At 38.9% G+C, this 20,414-nt stretch overlaps 2 long non-coding RNA genes across 2 annotated transcripts; one reads left to right on the top strand and one right to left on the bottom strand.

Annotated features, from left to right (window-relative positions):
* Positions 1–13,277: 13,277 nt before the first annotated feature.
* On the bottom strand, positions 13,278–14,101 carry LOC121868937. The gene is made up of 3 exons (XR_006089484.1): positions 13,862–14,101; positions 13,674–13,767; positions 13,278–13,333 (listed from the first exon to the last, which is right to left on the bottom strand). It is a non-coding gene; the product is annotated as an uncharacterized LOC121868937 (long non-coding RNA).
* A 5,178-nt stretch (positions 14,102–19,279) lies between these two features.
* Positions 19,280–20,035, top strand: LOC121868936. Its single transcript, XR_006089483.1, has 2 exons — positions 19,280–19,478; positions 19,670–20,035. It is a non-coding gene; the product is annotated as an uncharacterized LOC121868936 (long non-coding RNA).
* The last annotated feature ends 379 nt before the right edge of the window (positions 20,036–20,414 follow it).

Here is a 20,414-nt window from a genome sequence, read left to right as displayed (position 1 = left end):
GGTATTTACTTGATGGTTCTCTGAAGAATAGGAATGCGTATGTGGCGTGCCTCGGCGTCTCCGTAGGAATTGCGTAGAGTAAGTGGAAGGTTTTTAAGGGAGACGAGAATTTATTAAGCGGCGCGTCGTCGACGAAATATCGAAGGAAGTTTTGACCGGTTACCGAGAGGAAATAAGACGGGAATTTACGAGTAAAAGAGTAGTAGAACGTAAAGATAACGAGGGAGAAATGAAAATGCGACCGACGACGAGACTCGGGTGCCATCGAAAATGCGTAGAGGGACGGACATTACAAGTGTTATAATGAGAGTACTTAATTTAGCATAGAGATATAGAATTGAAGGTGTCATATCTGGTCTAAAAGTGTTGGATACAATATGAGAAGTATTATTAAAAAATGGGAGTTTAAGCCAAGGGTTAGGGTGCTGCTGGCACTTCCCCCTCCCTTCCTATTGGGATAAATCGAGAAACAAGATGAATTCTCCCCACCCCCTCCTCCACAAAGGGGAGACCAGATGGACGTCACCTGGGTGTAAGGGTTAAGAATGTAGTAGCTTGTAATGGAGGATGAGGTATATGTATTTATGTCCTATGTTTTATACTGTATTGCACGTAGGCGTTATTGTATGCACATTGCGGGTCATAATAGGAACGCGGCACGCCGGAGGCGGGTACACGGGACGATCCCTCGGAACAGAAGCCGAAAGTTCGTGGCGTGGGTATATGCACTTCCCTTAAAAGTGTAATTAGGGATCCTCCTCAGACACATTGCACCATTTGAACGCAGACGTAAGATTATCCTCATCGCCGTACACGTCCCGAGGAGACGAGGCGTATCGAGTTTACGCGGATGCATACGAGACGTTTCCTTTCGAGTACGGGTAGTTCTGCTATAATGCGATAGTTGTGTTCTTGTAAAACATCGTGTTATAGAAATTCGTGTAATAGAAATGACAGGGCTTATGGAGAAAATAGGGTTAGGTGCAGATTACTCCAAATCGACAAAAATTTCGTAGTACAGTCTAAATAAATGTTACATTGATATCTAATATTGAAATCATACAGTAAATGTTACACTTGACCTTGAAAAAATCTGAATATAACTTGATGGGGGAGAAGATTGATGTTGAGGAGTCATGAAACATCAAGCTTTTCTTCGAGTGTTATAGCCTTTCTTTTATGATCACCAGAGTGCTTCCCAGAGATATTCTTCTTTTCCATAGTCACAAAATTGGAGAAACAGTAATCACCGAGGACACTTAAAAATTTCACACGTGTTTCAAACAAAGTGTGGAGTAAACAGAGCGCGCGGGTCTAAAACGCTATGTATTTTGTTTTTCTCTTATTTAAAATTTTACATATACTGTAGAGGTATACTGTATACATAAATATTACATAAATTATTTGTGCAATTCTTCACAAACAAAACACATAAATCAATTGAACTTGCGATGTCGAACGTGAACTGTAAACACTGCATAACCCTGCGCCAAGCCACAATGTAAAGTACACTTTAAACGCTACTTATTTTGTTTTTCTCTTTTATTTAAATTTTTACAATTTACATATTCATCTTATGCTACAGCGCCCACAAAACACGAGAAACGTTCGAGTCCCCCAGTAGAGATGTCCGTTCTCTATCCACTCGAGGATGTGTCGGTCGTCCGTTTTCTTTTTGTGTACTCGCTCGGGGACTCGAGTTTATAACACAGGATGATAAGGGAATTTGAATTTATTTGTTGATTTATTTATTTATAATATACTGTAATATATTAAATATGCTGCAAGTATTTTCTTTAATTTATATACTTTTTTCTGGAAAAAGGGAGGCTACCATTATACCCGGTAATGTACATTTATGGCGATCGTTAAGGACCAAACTCCGAATCCGTGACGTGACTTCCGTTCATCATTTATGTCCTAAATTTACCAATGTGGGTAGTTTCAAGAATTAACGCAGTCATTTACCGAATATTCTTTGCCCAAAAATAAATTTCAAATGAATTATTTATAGGAGATAAGTATTATGATCAGTAAATATACCGATATGCATTACCGACCACAAGGACGGCTAAAAATAGGCACAGACGGTCACAGTCGAGGTCACTTTCCCTTTGTTGTCACTGTAGGACCTTGTGAGTGGTTTACTGTATACATAAATATTACATAAATTATTTCTGCAATTCTTCACAAACAAAACACAAAAATCAATTGAATATGCGAAGTCGAACGTGAACCGTAAACACTGTGTGATGTAAAGAGAGCGCTGGTGTAAAACGCTATGTAATTTGATTGTCTCTTTTATGTAAAATTTTACAATTGACTTATAATATATAGGTATACTGTATACATAAATATTACATACATTATTTCTGCAATTGTTCACAAACAAAACACATAACTCAATTGAACACGCGATGTCGAACGTGAACCGAAGCCATAACAATCGTTCGAGTGGAATCGCGTCGGAGGAAACGAGTTCGCGTTTTACAAATATCGTTCCTCAATTCATAAATCGCGTCGTCAAAACACGCGTTATAGCAGAACTCGCCGTATAGTTTTTGGTTCACCGCCAACACGTTTATCCTCGTACCGGATCTCCGTCGTCGCGGAAGTTACGTTCGCGAGACGTTCACAGACGTAAATGGTACGACCTCGAGAGCACGACGTACATTCGGTCGTAGAGTACACCGGTCCGGATCGAGTGGACTTTCCCAATCGTCTTATAGATTTCTCGAGTTCTTGGGAATGGTACGAATATGTACAATTAATATTATGTTATGTATAGGTATATTGTATGTTTTTTGATAATCGTTAAGTATGGGAGGTGGCGACGTGCACACCGTACCGACGGGTGGAGGAGCGTCGAGTTTGATTTTGTATTAGGCGACGGGGTCGCGGGTATTTACGGAGATACGGCAGAGCGCGACGTCGGCGCCCGCGTACGGCACGAGCGGGAGGAGTAATTTGTGCGGGACGTAATTGTGGGGTAGTCGAGTATGCCTGTGTGTTTTAGTTGGCAATAGTGTGTAGATATGTTTGTGTATAGGTATACTGTAGAAAGAATGAAGTTAGATGAAGTTTGTTTGGGAATTAGTATAATTTGTAATAGTAGATAATTGTCGATATATTTTGACGGTAATTTGTCCGTTTCAGTTGCGGAGGAGCGCGCCGATACGAGTCGGAGACGGCTCGTACAGTTGGCGCGCGAGAGCGGTCCGGACGAAGACATTCGGGAACCCAGGACGAAGACGCCGGTCGACGCGCGAGGAAGATGCTCCGGAAGACGGGAAGAACGCCACGCTCCCGAGTGCGGGAAGACACTCGTCGACGCAGAAGGAGACGCGCATCAATGTCGTCGGGCCGGCGCGATCGTTTTAAAGACGATTTAACGTGTCAAACGAATGCACGTGTTGTTTGTAACGATTGTTATAATGTTTGTAGTATTGTTTTTAGAGACCGACTCTGCGAAGACGGAGGAAGTCGATACATGTCGAGAATGAATTTATTGAAGATGTTGCCTGTGATCACTAGGTGTTTGCACTAATTTTGGGAGAAGATTACGATCGTAGAACGTCACGGAATGCGGCGCGCACGTCATCCGTGGCGGGACGCATCCGTAAATAACGGCAGCGTAAATACGAGACGACGCGGCGGGGACGCGCGCCTTTTGAAAGTAAAAGAACGGGGGAGATCGGACCGACACGGATGGTGTTGTCGAGTTAACCGATAAGAATGGAGAAATGATGACTATTTGGTGGGTTTTTTAGGACAGAGAGAGTAGTTATATATTAGTGAAGATATAAAGTAAAAGGTGATAAGGATGGTGATGGGGGACAACGAATGATATATTTTGTAGGGTATTAAAGGAATTGACGCGCTAGTGCCGAGTCGGCGTAATCGCGAGAAACGGATGCGACGGGGATTTTAAAGAAGTCGCGCGGTAGAGGAATTGCGGGGAAATCGGCGGAAGCGACGATCGCAATAACCTTTCGATGCGGGACGGACGACGACGAATTTAGTAAATGGCGGTTTAGGAAAGGGTCGTACGTAAAGCGGCGGGTGCGGATACGGACGACGGTCGATCGGGGTCCGTTTACGGGACGGGAAAGAGGACCGACGGACGGAGACGAGGCGGCGCACAAACGAAAGTCTCCGAGGTACCGCGGGGAAGTACGGCAGTAGTTACGGAAGTATACCCGCGAGATGCGTAAAGAATGATTTGGAAACTAAGAGTCGCGTGTTTGAAATGGCGGGAAGGTTCGACGGGTGTATCAGTTTTACGTAATTGTGGCCGTGCGTTTGAGAGCGGGCGGTCGTGGAATGCGCGCGGGTACCTATTTTGAGACCGCGATATCTACCGGTAAGGAAATACGCGATGCAGCAGTAATATATTTTTGGTTAATAGTAGTTTCATATATTTGGCACGAATTTATACTCGTTCACCTGTAGTCCGTGTTGCTCCACTCGTGTTAAGGTGTTTATTGCGAAGGCGTTTGTATAATAATAAAATTTGGTGGACGAGTAGAGGAAGGGGAAGGAATATGAGCACAATGTTTAATTTGTAAGCCCTCCCTTTTTTGTCTTTTCCCTCTGCCTCCCCGTCGTCGTCCTCCTTTTTTGACGCGTTCCTCGTTCCTATGTTTGTCGTGCGGTTTCTTCTCCCTCCGTTTCATTGTGACTCCCTTCGTCTTTCTCCCCCCTACCTGCTTCTGTCCGTCCTCCTCTTCTTCCCGTTTCCTTCTTTTACTCCTCCTCTTCGCCTTACGTCTTCCTCGTTTCCTTGTTTATTCTTTTGCTTGTTCCTTCTCCTCCTCTGTTTGATTGTGATTCCCTTCTTGTTTCTCACCCTCCCATTGGTCTTGATCCTGTTGTTACTCCCGTTTGTTTGTTGCTTTCTTTCCCTGTGTTGGTCGTTTTTGTGTCCCTGTATACGTTTGTTGTTACCAATTGAATTTGTGGTTGTATTACTGCTGCTGTGTGTATGTTGGATTGTATTTATTTGTGTTGTTATAAATATGTTGTGAGTGTGAATTAGATATATTGTATTGATATTTGACTAAATTTTGTTGTTAAGAAGAGGAGGAGTTGTATTTAGATTTGGAAAGTAACTGTCATCGAGGACGAGAATGCACGTACCGTCTGTAGTTTGAATACGCGGTCGCGTCGGGTTTGGGCAGTTATATATCGGGAAATAGTCGAAGAGTGTAAGTTAATGTTGTGGACTTGTGAAATTGATGAGGATGAAATTGTTTATTGTGGAATAGTTATTGGTTTTAATTTGAAGGGTGTTAATTGCGCACCGGGAATATTTTGTCGGGAGTTTCGCGTCGTCGGAATCGACCGGAACGGCCGCAATAAATCGGGGGAGTCGCGGAGTTATTTTTTGTCGTTATAGATCCGTTCGCGAGTCGTAAAAATATTGCCGACGTCACCATGTGGATCGGGCGTCGTCAATATTTGTAGACTTGTATATGTTTGTTTGTAATTGATTGAAGTTATTTGTAGTTTGAAAAATGTTTTGACTTGTTGTTGTTGTTGTTTGATTATAGTATAGTCATTTGTGCAGTTTGAAATTATTTTGGTTTGTGGATTTGGAAAATGTGTTGCATGTATGTGGACTTTGAATAAGTGAGATATTTTGTGGACCGAAATGTCGTACCTCTAGTCGGGCAACCTCGGGACCGGACCGGTGCCGGACCATGGAAATTGACCCTTTTCCTGGATAGATAGTGACTTGTGCTTATGCTTGGAAGCACTAGCACCACTTTCTCTGCATCACGGCCTCTTTGAAGACATATTGAAGGGTTAAATGTCGTATAGTAGCTCGTCAAATTTGGAGAGTTTTTAATTCTTAACGTATTTTATTGGAACAGACCCAAAAATAAATAAATAGAAATTTTGACGGCGGAAAGTGGAATTTCGACGGGTTCGAACGGCCCGCCAACGTGCAGACGACTGGCACAATCGCGTAAAGAGCGTCATTTCTCTCGTGTAGAAAAGATTCATTATTGAATGTCTTTTTTATTGAATTACTGTTTGTGTGCAAAATGAGCAATACAATTCATTAATAATACGTAGAATATTAAAACACACGGCATTGTTTTCGTCGATTACAAAACCGGTGACTGACTGGTTCTACATATAAAAGAGAAGAAAATAAGACCTTGGCTGTAGCTGTAGTAAAATGACTATGGTTGTTTTAAGTAATGTTAATAAATGGAACAATAGAAGTAGCTAACGATAACGGTAAAGAAAAAAAAGAGATCGCGCGCGTAAGTGGGCATGCGAAAAGATATCGTCATTACTTTACGTAAGAATACGAAAGCAACACTTATTTACTGTTCATATCTATTTTAATTGATGTTTGTGAATTTGTTTTTATTGAATTAATGTTTGTGTGTGCAAAATTAGCAATAGAATTTATTATTAATACGTGGAATATCAGAGGAGACGAGACGAGACGAGACGGCTGCCGGCATCGTTTACGTTAAAGCTCACAAAACCAGTGACCGATTGGTTGTACATATAAAACTGAAGAAAATAAGACCCTGATTTTAGCTGCAGTAAAATTAATGTAAAAAAATTAATATGCTCGTTTGAAGTACGTGTAATGTTATTTAATGTTAAAAAATGGAACAATATAAGTAGTTAACCATAAAAAAAGTGAGTGCGCATACGTAAGTGCGCACATGTGAAAAGATATCGTCATTACTCTACATAAGAATATGAAAGCAACACTTATTTATTGCTGAAGGGTTAAATGTTGTACTCTATAGACAAAGAGAGAGAGAGAGCAGCTGAAGTGCTGGATGTAAAGAAACCTTAATTTCCTGGGGTTTTTTTTTTTAGGGGATTAGCCCACCTGGGCATAAGTCACTGACCCACAATTTAATACTCCTGCTATAATAATGATAATTTCCAAGAAAAAAAAAAAAAAACTGCCTATGTACCTGTTGGAGAAAGTAAAATTGTTTTGGACCACGGGAGTTTGCGGAGCACAGAATGCCGGACTAGAGAGTTACAACCTGTAGTTGTTTGTGGACTTGAAATTGTTAACCTTTGTGGACTTTGAATAATTGATAATGTTTGTCGACTTTGAATTTGTTTTGCCTTTTGTGGACCGGGAAATTTACGCGTCGGGTCCGAGGACCGGCAATAATTATCGACGCACGCGAACTCGGAATAACGTATTACGCCGGTGGAATCGGACTAATTTTTTATCCCGTGTGGACTTTGAATAATTGATGATGTTTGTGGTCTTTGAATAATTGTGTATTTTGTGTGGAATTGGAATAATTGTTATCCTTTGAAAATGTCTCATTGTTTGTGTATTTTGAATAATTGTCAATTTGTGTGGACTTTGAATATTTTGTGGACTTTGAATAATTTATTGTTTGTGTACTTGGAATAATGATCAATTTCTGTGGACTTTGAATATTTTGTGGACTTTGAATAATTTATTGTTTGTGTACTTGGAATAATGTTCAATTTATGTGGACTGAATAATTAATGATGTTTGTGGATATTTGAATATTTTGTTATGTTGTGTGGACTTTGAATATTTTGTGGAGTTTGAATAATTTATTGTTTGTGTACTTGGAATAATGTTCAATTTATGTGGACTTTGAATAATGTATAATGATTGTGGACTTTGAATATCCTTTGTGGACTTAGTATTAATTTATCCTGTGTGGACTTTGAATAATTAATATGTATGTGGACTTGTTATTATTTTATTGTTTGTGGACTTTGAATAATTGTCAATGTAGACTGAGTATTTTTGTCATGTTGTGTGGACTTAGAATAATTTGTATCCTCTGTGGACTTGTAATAATTGTTAATGTATGTGGACTTGGAATAATTTATGATGTTTGTGGAGTTAGTATTATTTTAGCCTTTGTGTATGTGTAGTTGGTATGTTTTTTCTGTTTGTGGACTTTGAATATTTTGTGGATATAGAAAATGTTTTATCGTCTGTGGCTCCGTATTAATGTATTACGTCCGTGGACCGGGAATAATTTTGTATCGTGTGTGGACTTGTAAAAATGTTCATTGTTTGTGGACTTAGATAAATGTTCATATGTTGTGGAGTTAGTATTATTTGAACTTGTGTGGACTTGTAATAATTTTCAATGTTTGTGGACTTAGAATAACTTTTAATGTATGTGGACTTTGAATAATTGTCATCGATTGTGGACTTATTATATTTTTGATGTTTGTGGACTTTGTATTATTTTATTGTTTGTTTTTGTATTTGGAAATATTGTCATTGTTTGTGGATTTAGAAAAATTTTCATATGTTGTGGAGTTAGTATTATTTTATCCTGTGGACTTGTAATAATTTTCAATGTGTGTGGACTTGGTATATTTTTCATATTTTGTGCTTTGAAATATTGTCTTTGTTTGTGGAGTTTGAAATATTGTCTTTGTGGACTTAGTTTTTTTTCCTCTTGTGGAATTGGACTAATTTATGTTTGTGGACTTGGAAAATTTTTTTATCCTTTATGGACTTAGAAAATTTTCATGTTGTGTGGACTTAGAAAATTTTCATGGTGTGTGGACTTAGTATTTTTTTGTTGTTGTGTGGACTTAGTTTTTTTTCCTGTGTTGTGGACTTAGAAAATTTTTCGTTGTTTGTGGACATAGAATAATTTTCATGTTGTGGACTTAGTTTTTTTTTCATGTCATGTGGACTTAGAAAATTTTTCATCCTTTGTGGACTTAGAAAATTTTTCATGGTGTGTGGACTTAGTATTTTTTGTGGTGTTGACTAAGTATGTTTTTGGTTGTGTGGACTTAGTAAATTTTTCGTTCTTTGTGGACATAGAAAAATTTTCATGTTGTGGACTTAGAAAAATTTCATGGTGTGTGGACTTAGTTGTTTTTGCTGTGTTGTGGACTTAGAATATTTTCATGTGTGTACTTGGGTTTTTTTCATGTCATGTGGACTTGACAAATTTTTCGTTCTTTGTGGACTTAGAAATTTTTCATGTTGTGTGGACTTGGTATTTTTTTTTTGGTGGACTTAGTATTTTTTCATGTGTTGTGGACTTAGTATTTTTTTGTTGTGTGGACTTAGTATTTTTTTGTTGTTGTGTGGACTTAGTTTTTTTTCCTGTGTTGTGGACTTAGAAAATTTTCCATCCTTTATGGACTTATAATAATTTCATGTGTGGAATTAGTATTTTTTGTTGTTGTGTGGACTTAGAAAATTTTTCGTTGTTTGTGGACATAGAATAATTTTCATGTTGTGGACTTAGTTTTTTTTTCATGTCATGTGGACTTAGAAAATTTTTCATCCTTTGTGGACTTAGAAAATTTTTCATGGTGTGTGGACTTAGTATTTTTTGTGGTGTTGACTAAGTATGTTTTTGGTTGTGTGGACTTAGTAAATTTTTCGTTTTTTGTGGACATAGAAAAATTTTCATGTTGTGGACTTAGTTTTTTTTCATGTGTTGTGGACTTAGTATTTTTTTGTTGTGTGGACTTAGTAATTTTTTGTTGTGTGGACTTAGTATTTTTTTCATGTGTTGTGGACTTAGTATTTTTTTGTTGTGTGGACTTAGTAATTTTTTGTTGTGTGGACTTAGTATTTTTTCATGTGTTGTGGACTTAGTATTTTTTTGTTGTGTGGACTTAGTATTTTTTTGTTGTGTGACTCTAGTATTATGTGTTGTGACTTAGTATTTTTTTTGTTGTGTGGACTTAGTATTTTTTTCTATGTGTTGTGGACTTTCTAGTATTTTTTTTTGTTGTGTGTGGACTTAGTATTTTTTCATGTGTTGTGGACTTAGTATTTTTTTGTTGTGTGACTTAGTATTTTTTTCATGTGTTGTGGACTTAGTGCTTTTTTTTGTTGTGGACTTAGTATTTTTTGTTGTGTGGACTTAGTATTTTTTTCATGTGTTGTGGACTCTAGTATTTTTTTGTTGTGTGGACTTAGCATTTTTTTTCTGTATGTGTTGTGATTTAGTATTTTTTTGTTGTGTGGACTTAGTATTTTTTTTCATGTGTTGTGGACTTAGCATTTTTTTTTGTTGTGTGGACTTAGTAATTTTTTGTTGTGTGGACTTAGTATTTTTTTCATGTGTTGTGGACTTAGTATTTTTTTGTTGTGTGGACTTAGTATTTTTTTGTTGTGTGGACTTAGTAATTTTTTGTTGTGTGGACTTAGTATTTTTTTCATGTGTTGTGGACTTAGTATTTTTTGTTGTGTGGACTTAGTAGTTTTTTGTTGTGTGGACTTAGTATTTTTTTCATGTGTTGTGGACTTAGTATTTTTTTGTTGTGTTGTGGACTTAGAAATTTTTTCATTATTTGTGGACTGTATATTTTTCATGTATGTGGACATAGAAATATTTTGAGCATAATAAAAGAAAGTATATAATCAATGTCTTTATTTTTCCTAAGTTAACATACAGCCATATTGGATTTGGAGAAGCAAAGCATGATGTTGTAGAAAACGGGATGTCATAGAAAACGGTAGTTTTGGAGCCAGAGAAAATTTCCCATTTTCTTTGATGGTTTCCCATTTTCTTAAGTTGAACAGAAAACGGGATTTTTTTCAAATTCACTATCTTATTATTAAGATAGGCTCCAGCCATCCCTTCTTTTTTTTATAAGTTATTTTAGAGTGTTTATTGAGCAACAAAGGTGATTTTTCAACTGAAAGAAAGTAGTTATTCCAAATTAGTTTTAAGTTAGTATTTTAATGTTTTGTTTGCAAACTGACTTTAACCATATTGACAATAGGTTTAGTCATAAAGCTCTCTCGACACAGATATCGTGTCTATGGACTAGTCGTGTGATAGATCGACAATGTCCGAGCTTTTGTTTGCAAACAAACATCAAAACACCAACTCACAACCAATGAAGAATAACTACTCTCTCTCAGTTGAAAAATCACCTTTGTTGCTCAATAAACACTCTAAACAACACCACATGTGTTCCCGTGTACCTGTCAGAAAAGGGAGAAACAAAAACAGCATTACAAGTCAAATTATTCAACACATTAACTAATCTCAATGCATTTCAACATCTTTTTTACTTTACATATAATCATATTACATCAACTAATCTCAATGATGCGTTTCAACATCTTTACTTTACTTTACATATTACATCAATGATGCATTTCAACATCTTTACTTTACTTTACATATAATCATATTATCTCAATGATGCGTTTCAACATCTTTACTTTACTTTACATATAATCATATTACATTAACTAATCTCAATTCTTCACACATTACCTTCATCTTCTCATGTCGCTCCACTTCTTCTGGTGCCTAATCACTTGTCGTCGTCATCTTCTACCTTATGTGTCACTCAAAATGCACATCAGGCAATAAAGAAAACACAAAATTCAACTCAAATACATATATTCTATACACTTAGCAATATAATACAGTACAATACATCATCTTCATAGGGACAACACCTATGCATTCACAGAACATCATCTTCTCGGCTCCATACACCCAGGACAACGGCTAGAAGTTCACTGGACACCAGCTTCTCGGCTCCATACACCCCGGTCAATGGGACGACGGCTATACGTTCACAGGACATCATCTTCTCCCCTCACTGGTACCACGGCTATTAGGTTCACAGGACATCTTCTCGGCTCCAGTCACGACACCTATACCTTCACAGGACATCATCCTCTCGGCTCCATACACCCCGGTCACTGGAACACAGGACATCTTCTCTGGGACAACAGCTATACATTCACTGTACACCATCTTCTCGGCTCCATACACCCCGGTCACTAGAACCACGGCTATTAGGTTCACATGACATCTTCTCGGCTCCAGTCACAGGGACGACGGCTAGAAGTTCACGGGACATCTTCTCGGCTCCAGTCACAGAGACGACAGCTATACATTCACTGGACACCATATTCTCGCCTCCATACACCCCGGTCACAAGGACAACGGCTAGAAGTTCATGGGACATCTTCTCAGCTCCAGTCACAGACACCTATACATTCACTGGACACCATCTTCTCGGCTCCATACACCCCAGTCAATGGGACGACGGCTATACGTTCACAGGACGCCTTCTTCTCGGCTCCAGTCACAGGGACGACGGCTATACTTTAACAGGACATCATCTTCTCGGCTCCTTACAGCGACTTGACTTCGCCCCGTCGCTTCAATCTGAAACCGACAAAACACAACAATGGAGGTCGACTCGTAATGGCCTTTTCTATCAAATGCAGTCCACCCGTCGGCTTCGTCACTCGGGAAACTCTTCATGGTGCTCTTCTTATACTACCTACAATATACACTTCACGGCCACACTTCTGGGCAAACTATCATTGCTCAAATAATTCACCCACAAAAACACTATCTCTTGGTATGGAGCAACCTCCGCGGTTATTCCCGGCTCCGTCGTCGACGTGCCTCTTCCTTTCTTCGTAACCGCCGAGGTAAATGCACAATACTTGGTCGTCTCCTTCCTTACTCTTACCACGAGGAACATACCCTACACCACTCGCTCCACTGAAAAAAAAACATCCATAATAAACACCATTCCCAAAAGTGTTCATGCATACACTCTCTTAGACATATCTACCAAAACCAAATTGCTTCCTTTTAAACCGCTACAAATACCAACATACACATACTCTACTACAAACCATTCACCAAGGCTAGTACCAATCATTACACAGCCTCCAGTGTGTAACAACAATACTAGCCTGCTACCAACTAACTTCTATACAATTACAATACATACCCACAACAAATTCACCTTTCATCTTAACCAAATTCAAACAAACGCTTCCTCTTTAACACAAACAATCGGCTCCTTACCCTTTCGCTCCCATCTCCGTCGCCGAATAACCACTGGCTCTTCCACCATCACTGCCGCTTACCACTCCAATCCGGCCTAAAAAAACAAACACATTAGTTCCCCCACAACAATTCATAAACCTTTCACGCCCTAAACCGCTCCAACGCCACTCACCAATTATATATATATGCCTCTACACTAGTCCCAACATTTCTATTACCTGCTACATCCATTCTCCACATATACTAATCCAAAACTAACCTACAATTTACATCACTATACACGTCTTCCAACAATTACATTATACTCAATTTCTTACAACTAAATTCACTATGACCCTAAACTATCACAAACAATTCACGATGCACCACACCACACTACTTATCTTAAACAACTGCCGCCACTGCTGCTTCCGCCGCCGCCGCTGCTGCTGCTGCTTCTTCTCCTCAACACAGTCCATTGCACAGCCCCATACATGTAGTAGTCCAACCTGGTTACGGCACTACCCACCACCACTCCATCCTCAAACCTGAAAAACAGAAACCTTTCACACAACCTCCATAATGCACCATGCTTATTTCTCCCAACTTTAAACATCACTGGGTACTGCTACCCGAAAAAACTCCTATATCACTTGCCTCTTATAACAAACTTTACCTACAACTTTCAAATACAATAACAACTCACCTTCAAATAATACATTGCACAATTTCACATCACCGTATCCAGTGTCGACGCGCTCCTCTCCACAATTCGCCCATATTCCTCCACCACCAACATGAAAACAAAAAACAATACGTCAATGTTACAAATGCCCTACTCTTCAAATTATAACAAAGTATACGTACAACTTCAATAACAATACTTACACCTTTACTGCCTCTCATTTCCAACATTCAGTCGAGCGTTAATGTCCCTCTGGATTATCACACACCAATCACGTCTTCTGGACTGCAACAACTCCTGTACAAAACAATTACCACATCAATAACCACGACCAAAGTCCCTCTTCATATCAAACACACCCCACCTTCAACCACTTAACAGTATACATTACCTTTTAGCACATGCTGCACACGGCGACTGGTTACAACACTTGGCTCCTTTCCAACATCGACTTCTCCCCCACCTCTGGATGGCGACCATACTTCCTCTTGGTTAGTCGATACAGTCAACACAACACTATATTCTACTCTAACATTTTTCGATTTCTCATTATCACACTTTTTGAGAATGGGAGGGGCCGAGGGGCATCCCCCCTCACCCCCCTTATTCCCATGCAAGGTGAAGGGCACAAGCGCCTACACCGCCCAACTAGGCAGCATGCCAACTTTGTGCTTGCCTAAAGGATCATAGCATTTTATGTCAAGGGCATACAACCCTCCAGTCTTTAACATTTTGTCGGCTAGCTCCGACGACTTTCCCCAGATACGAATTCGCAACTTTCGATTTACAACTGGTACCTACTTTACTGCTAGGTCAACAGGGACACAGGGGGTCTAGGAAGTGTGTCCAACCCACTTTCCACCGGCCCGGGAATCGAACCCGAGACGTCCCGCTTGCGAGGCGAGAGCGGTACCGCTCTACCGCCGGCACCCCCACTTCGGCTGTGACCCCTTGTGAGGCGGGCGTCAGTCAGCTATGGGTACGGTTCCTCGACTAAGTAGTGCCCTTTCACAGGTTTATACACCTCACTTATGTCTCCCCGTGCCCATCTCTAGGCACTTTTGGGTGCACTAGAGAACCGAGGACCACCACCAGACCCCAACCTGAAAAAAAAAAAGGTCATTCGTTATCCATTTATCAAATCTTTCTCACTACTATATAATAAACTCAACTTATCAAAACTCATTTACATTTTCTTTAATCTACAGCCGAGGCACAAAATTCAACATTTTAAACTTAACATTACCAAACTCAAGCCACAATCATTTATTTTAATGTCAACTTTTAACATTTCTATTGCTCTACGGCACAAGACCAAAAATCAATTGAAAATTTAACAACTCTTTTACAAACTTCAACGTCACTTACCCTCACTATTCCCCTAGTCTACCTCAAAAAAATACCGGCTCCTTCCACCTCCAACAACAACAACCTGAAAAAACCATTTATTACCTAACCAATAAAACTTACACTCATTCTCAATACAAATATATTAGCCATGAACCACTTCTCAAATTACAGCTACAACTTCTCTTTAGTCAAACACAACTACACCTTCCATTTTAAATACCATATTGACGAATTCCTCACCGCAAGTGTAGACGCGCTAGCCATCACCTACAAACTTAGACCACGTTCTCTTCTCTATTCCACAGTATAAGCCTTCCGTACACCTGCAATAAAAGGCATCAACCTTCAAAATTTACAACAAACTAGTCAAAATTAATGAAACAAAAGCACATACACAATAACAATTAAGAACACTCTAGTCTGCGTATAAAACTAACAGACGACAACAAAATACGACCATAAACACACACAACCGAGAGTGTAGTACCATTATATAGCCTCCAGTATATAACAGCACAAACACAACACCCATTCAACAATTTCATTCACCTAAACTCCAAATTCGGGGTCTACCTCTGTGCCGGTCACGTCTCTGCAAAAATCAACCTTTCCCACGCTAGTTGGCTCCAACTTAACGCTCATGCGGCAGCCCACTGCGACTTCCTTGCGGTTGCTATTTTCTGAAAATAAACTACTACAAAATCTTAAAAAAAACACCCACTACAAAACTCTCATTAATACAATTTTCTTCACTATTTAACCAAATATACCAACATATCTTAACTTCCCATGACTTTAAATAACAAGGATTATTTTATTACCAAAAAATTCTACCTTTCCTTTAATCATTTTCCTAAAAGTCATACAACCCAAAACACATCCACCAATCACAATCACCTTTACATACAGCCTAAGTATTCACAAGTAAAATTGCGAGCACGAGACCCAGGGTCAGTTAGATGCATCTTTAGCTGACTACATTCAAAACGTTCGACTTTACTTTTATCCTCTTCGCCACTGATCGGTCACGTCTCTTTTCCTTTATATTCTTCACCAAAAGGTCAGCTCGCTAGCTGCCCGGGCAATCGGTCACGCACTGTTGTCAAATACTGGGCATGCACCGGCTCCTCAATGTACCTGAACCCGCTCCAGTGTTGGTCAAGTCTTCTCTTCAAAGAGCTCACACTCGATGCCGTCACAACACTCTGGTACATTGTTCCAACAATTTACAACCCTCACTCCGAAAAAGTTTGCCCTCACGATTTTCCGGCTTCTTCAATCTTGAGCTGTGACCCCTTGTGGGGCGAGCGTCCGCCAGCTCCAAGCAAGGACACTTAACTGAGTAGTGCCCCCTGAGATGCTTATAAAGCTCAACTAGGTCCCCCCTTGCCCGTCTGTAGTATAAGCTAGGCAAGTTCAGGCGCTCCAATCTCTCAGGCGGCTAGCGAGCCGACCTTTTCGTGAAGAATATAAAGGAAAAGAGACGTGACCAAGCGGCTAACAAGCCGATCAGTGGCGAAGAGGATAAAAGTAAAGTCGAACGTTTGGAATGTAGTCAGCTAAAGATGCATCGACCCGACCCTGGGTCTCGTGCTTTATGCCGCTTATTTTTCATACACTCAAAGCAGGCTACCAATTGGCTCACCCATATCAATATTCTTATTCATGTCAAATCCCTATCTTTACCTCGCTAAACAAACTAAACATCAATAGTCACTTACCTGCCCTCACCCCTCGTTTACCAAAACGTCGCTGTCGGCACATTTATTTGCTTTTCCACTTCACTATACGCATCAAAACACACACGTATGGTTTACTACTTGGCACACAAATGCTGCATCTTTTTTCTTTCTCACTCATTTTCAAGATCCACCACGATCACTATGAACAGTCCAAGCTCAAAGCACACATAAATGCTGCAGCTTTCTTTTCTTCTCACTCATTTTCAAGATTCCACCACCATCACTTAAAACTACATTGAACTTCGCATCCAAACAACTTCAGATACAGACAATATTTTAATAATGAACTTGCTACACAATCTACATGCTCATGAATTCACTTTCCATCACTCACCAACGAAATAACACGATTTCTTGCAAAAACACAACATATTCCGCCAATTTCACAAACTACACTATTAACACTTCAACTTTTTAAACCACTTAACACTTAAAGGATTTCATTTCAATTAAACTACCGTCTTCAATTTAAATATCCTGTACTCTAACAACTTGAATTAAGAACAACTTCAAAATCTCCCTAGTTAACCACAGACAGAAATCTTAAATACGTTTCACAGGCCACAAGTCAAATACTTGTATTAAAAACCACACAAAATGTTTAAGAAAACATTTCCAATGCGGAACACTAACAGCCAAACAAACAAATGTCTAAACACTACTTTATATACTACACTTTACTTTTCTTTTCTTTTCTTCTTCACAAACTAAAGGAGTTCTAACACCAGACACAAGGATCGGATTGTAACTGATGCATCCTTGCCGGTTCGACCTTTAAATACCCCAACCTTCCCGCCGAACCGTCAAATTATTTGCTCTCTGCTCACCGAACCACCTCATTCGAATAACTTCAAATTTTCAACATTTTATTCTTCACCTTGGCGTCAAAGTACAAGGATACATTAAAAAAAACTCTGGTGTCATCTTCAACATTATTCAAACAAACTCCAACAAAGTCCATTTCATGAAATATAGCCAAAATATATGAGCTCAAAACGGCCAGATTCTTGCTTTCCGGGACCCCGAACTTCTTCTCCGGTAAACACCGTCACAACCAAACGAGGGGATTATCCAGATCAACTGCTCTTGGGTATTTGCACCATAGACATAGGTCGCAGTATCGTAGTCAATAAAGTTTCCTTCCAAGATGGAAATAACAACATACCCTACAATCAGTTACTCACATCTCCATTCCTTGGTGAGAACTATCAACGGTGAATTTAATAAAGTCAAGACCCCGAGTAATGTTTTCCCATTACCGTCAAATACTTTACGTACAGTATATATTTATAACTTAATTCAAACAATGTAAAACAAAAACATCGTGGTAACATTCTATACTATGCCATCTTACGTGCTACTAAATGTTATATAATAATTCCTTGACATAAATGTACTCTATATTATCAGGTACCACATTTACTCTCTAAGGTACGTGTGAGCTGAGACCTGACCCAATAAATCATTATCAAATTGTGATAGTAAATATCTCTCTAACCATTGCTATGTCAACTAGAAACTGGTCCATGTAACTGACGAGTATATTATAGTCATCCGCAGAGGACAAACAGCACGAGTACGAGTACGAAATCTTTAGTTAAGAGGTGAAAGAAAATTATTAGGGGTTGAGGGAAAAGTGGTGAAACTGAAATACAGTAGGAGTAGAAAGAATCTTTCTTATTGGTGTTTTATCTTTGTTCTGCTCCCTTGGGTCGTCAGACCTTTGTATTAATATTGCTCTATTTATATAATGCTGCTTATTATTATTATTTTTATTATTGTTGGAGTTAGTGAGCCAGCCCAGGTCCTTGTGTAGCTGGGAGGGTAGTCACATTTTTTTGGGGGCTAAGATGTTAGTTCAATGTTAATTGTTAAATATTAGTTATGTTAGTCTAAAGGTACACTGTATGGAGAGGCCTGCCAGGTTCTTAATACCACTTACCACCAGTGCCAGATTTATTAGACCTGTGGAGGCCCCCCTCATTATAACTACCCCAAGAGGGTGGGGTGGCGAGTGAAGCGAACCTAATCATCTGGGAGTTCCGCAATTCTAAATATCATATTATTAGCACCACAGCATTCATTCAAAATAGACGGTTCATAGGAAAACCACCCAGTCGTCAATTTCAACGAGTAGCTAGCCTAATTTCTATCACGTGATAAACATGAATTTTAAAGATTGAAAATAAAATCAACCAAATCAATACAATATTATAATATGTGGAGGCCCCTGGCCAACAAATCAATACAATATTATAATATGTGGAGGCCCCTGGCCAACTGCCCACTCTTCAATCCGGCCCTGCTCACAACTCTACTCTACTTTCTTGTAACGTGTACGTTTTCTTCTCCATTGTTGTAACATATGTCTGTCTTTTGTTAATTTTACTGTTTCTGCTCTATGGTCAATTTCAAGTAAAGGTTAATATTAACTCGGTGCTTTGTTCTTCATTGTTTTACTCTCTCTGTCATCTTATTTTATTCCTCATATTAACTTCTTTAGACTATTCTATTTAAGTTTAAGACTTTTTTAATATTACAATAGTACTATTTGGATGTATATGTGTCTTAACAATGTCTCACACTTAAACTGAGGCCAATATTGCTGTTGTAATATATTCACAATTTCTATCCAAGATAAGTAAAGCACTGAATACGATTTCATAATATTTTCCTTTCACGTTTTACACTACTTTCGTGTCACAATAAAGTTTAAATCGTTTACTCGTCATCAAACAACCAAACCTGCCGGCGTCACTTTGACGTCATAACAAGGCAATGTTCCCATTGGCTACAATTTCACCTAAAACAGCTTGTGATTGGTCAGGGAGTGTGGGCCGCCTGTATATAAAGCCTGGTAGACGGACGTCAACACAGAACACTGGCACGCGACGACGCTACAACATCTTCTGTACTGTAAGTGTATCTTCAAATTGTAAATTATTTGTTGGCGATTGGGAAGCTATTGTTTAAAATTTCACTTGACAAAAAAAAAAAAAGGTAAATTTTATTAGTCTTGATATTACCTAAACTAAACTTTTTAAATAAGTTTCGCGTTAAACCATTCCGCCAGGCTTACATAACATTAATCTTCTTGCTATTTCTAGAACACGCTCATCAAACGACCATGAACCCTATACGAGTTGACCGAGGTAGCTGCAGTGTCACCACAAGAACAATTCGGAGCGTCTACAAAATTTACCTGTTGCTGGAGAACTCGATCGCAACAATTCCTTTCCTACTCCAGTTCTACCGCGGTTAGTGGATCCTTCCCACAGCATTACAGTGAGTTTCCTAGTGTTAAACTACAAGAAATTGGTCTCCAAAAAAACTGCTTTGTTATTTCTTCTACCCCATTTGTGGGTCATGAGCTGTATTGCATTACATTCTGTGCAAGTAAAGTCAAACTTGTACATATTGAATATCCAGTATATGTAACCAATAAAGTTTTTCTATTTATGGAATAATCCAAATCCTTGCTTTTACTAAATCAAAACCCAGAGTATAATAAAATCTCGACTACGTCTGCTGTTTGAAAGTTTGCCCATAAATAGTTCTCAAATACTCTACTTAATGGTGTTAAACGCTTCGGGAACTACAGCTCTACTCCTCTTAAATTAGTATTACTTTTTCACAACATAACCCAATAGACAAATGATGACATTAATGTGTGGCTTTTTACTTTCCAATCGTTCAAAGTACACATTCTCGTACTAAAGTACGATCATCACTGGTTTAAACTAATCTTAGTATTGTCTAATAACACCAGAAGTGGTAAAATACTAAATTCCAAGCAAGACATATGAAAGTCTAACCTATAAATAAAAATATGAACTTCCATCTATGACCACT

Source organism: Homarus americanus, unplaced genomic scaffold, assembly GCF_018991925.1.
Source record: "Homarus americanus isolate GMGI-L3 unplaced genomic scaffold, GMGI_Hamer_2.0 scaffold4936, whole genome shotgun sequence".
NCBI classification, from domain to species: Eukaryota; Metazoa; Arthropoda; class Malacostraca; order Decapoda; family Nephropidae; genus Homarus; species Homarus americanus.
This window is presented reverse-complemented; position numbering and strand designations above follow the sequence as displayed.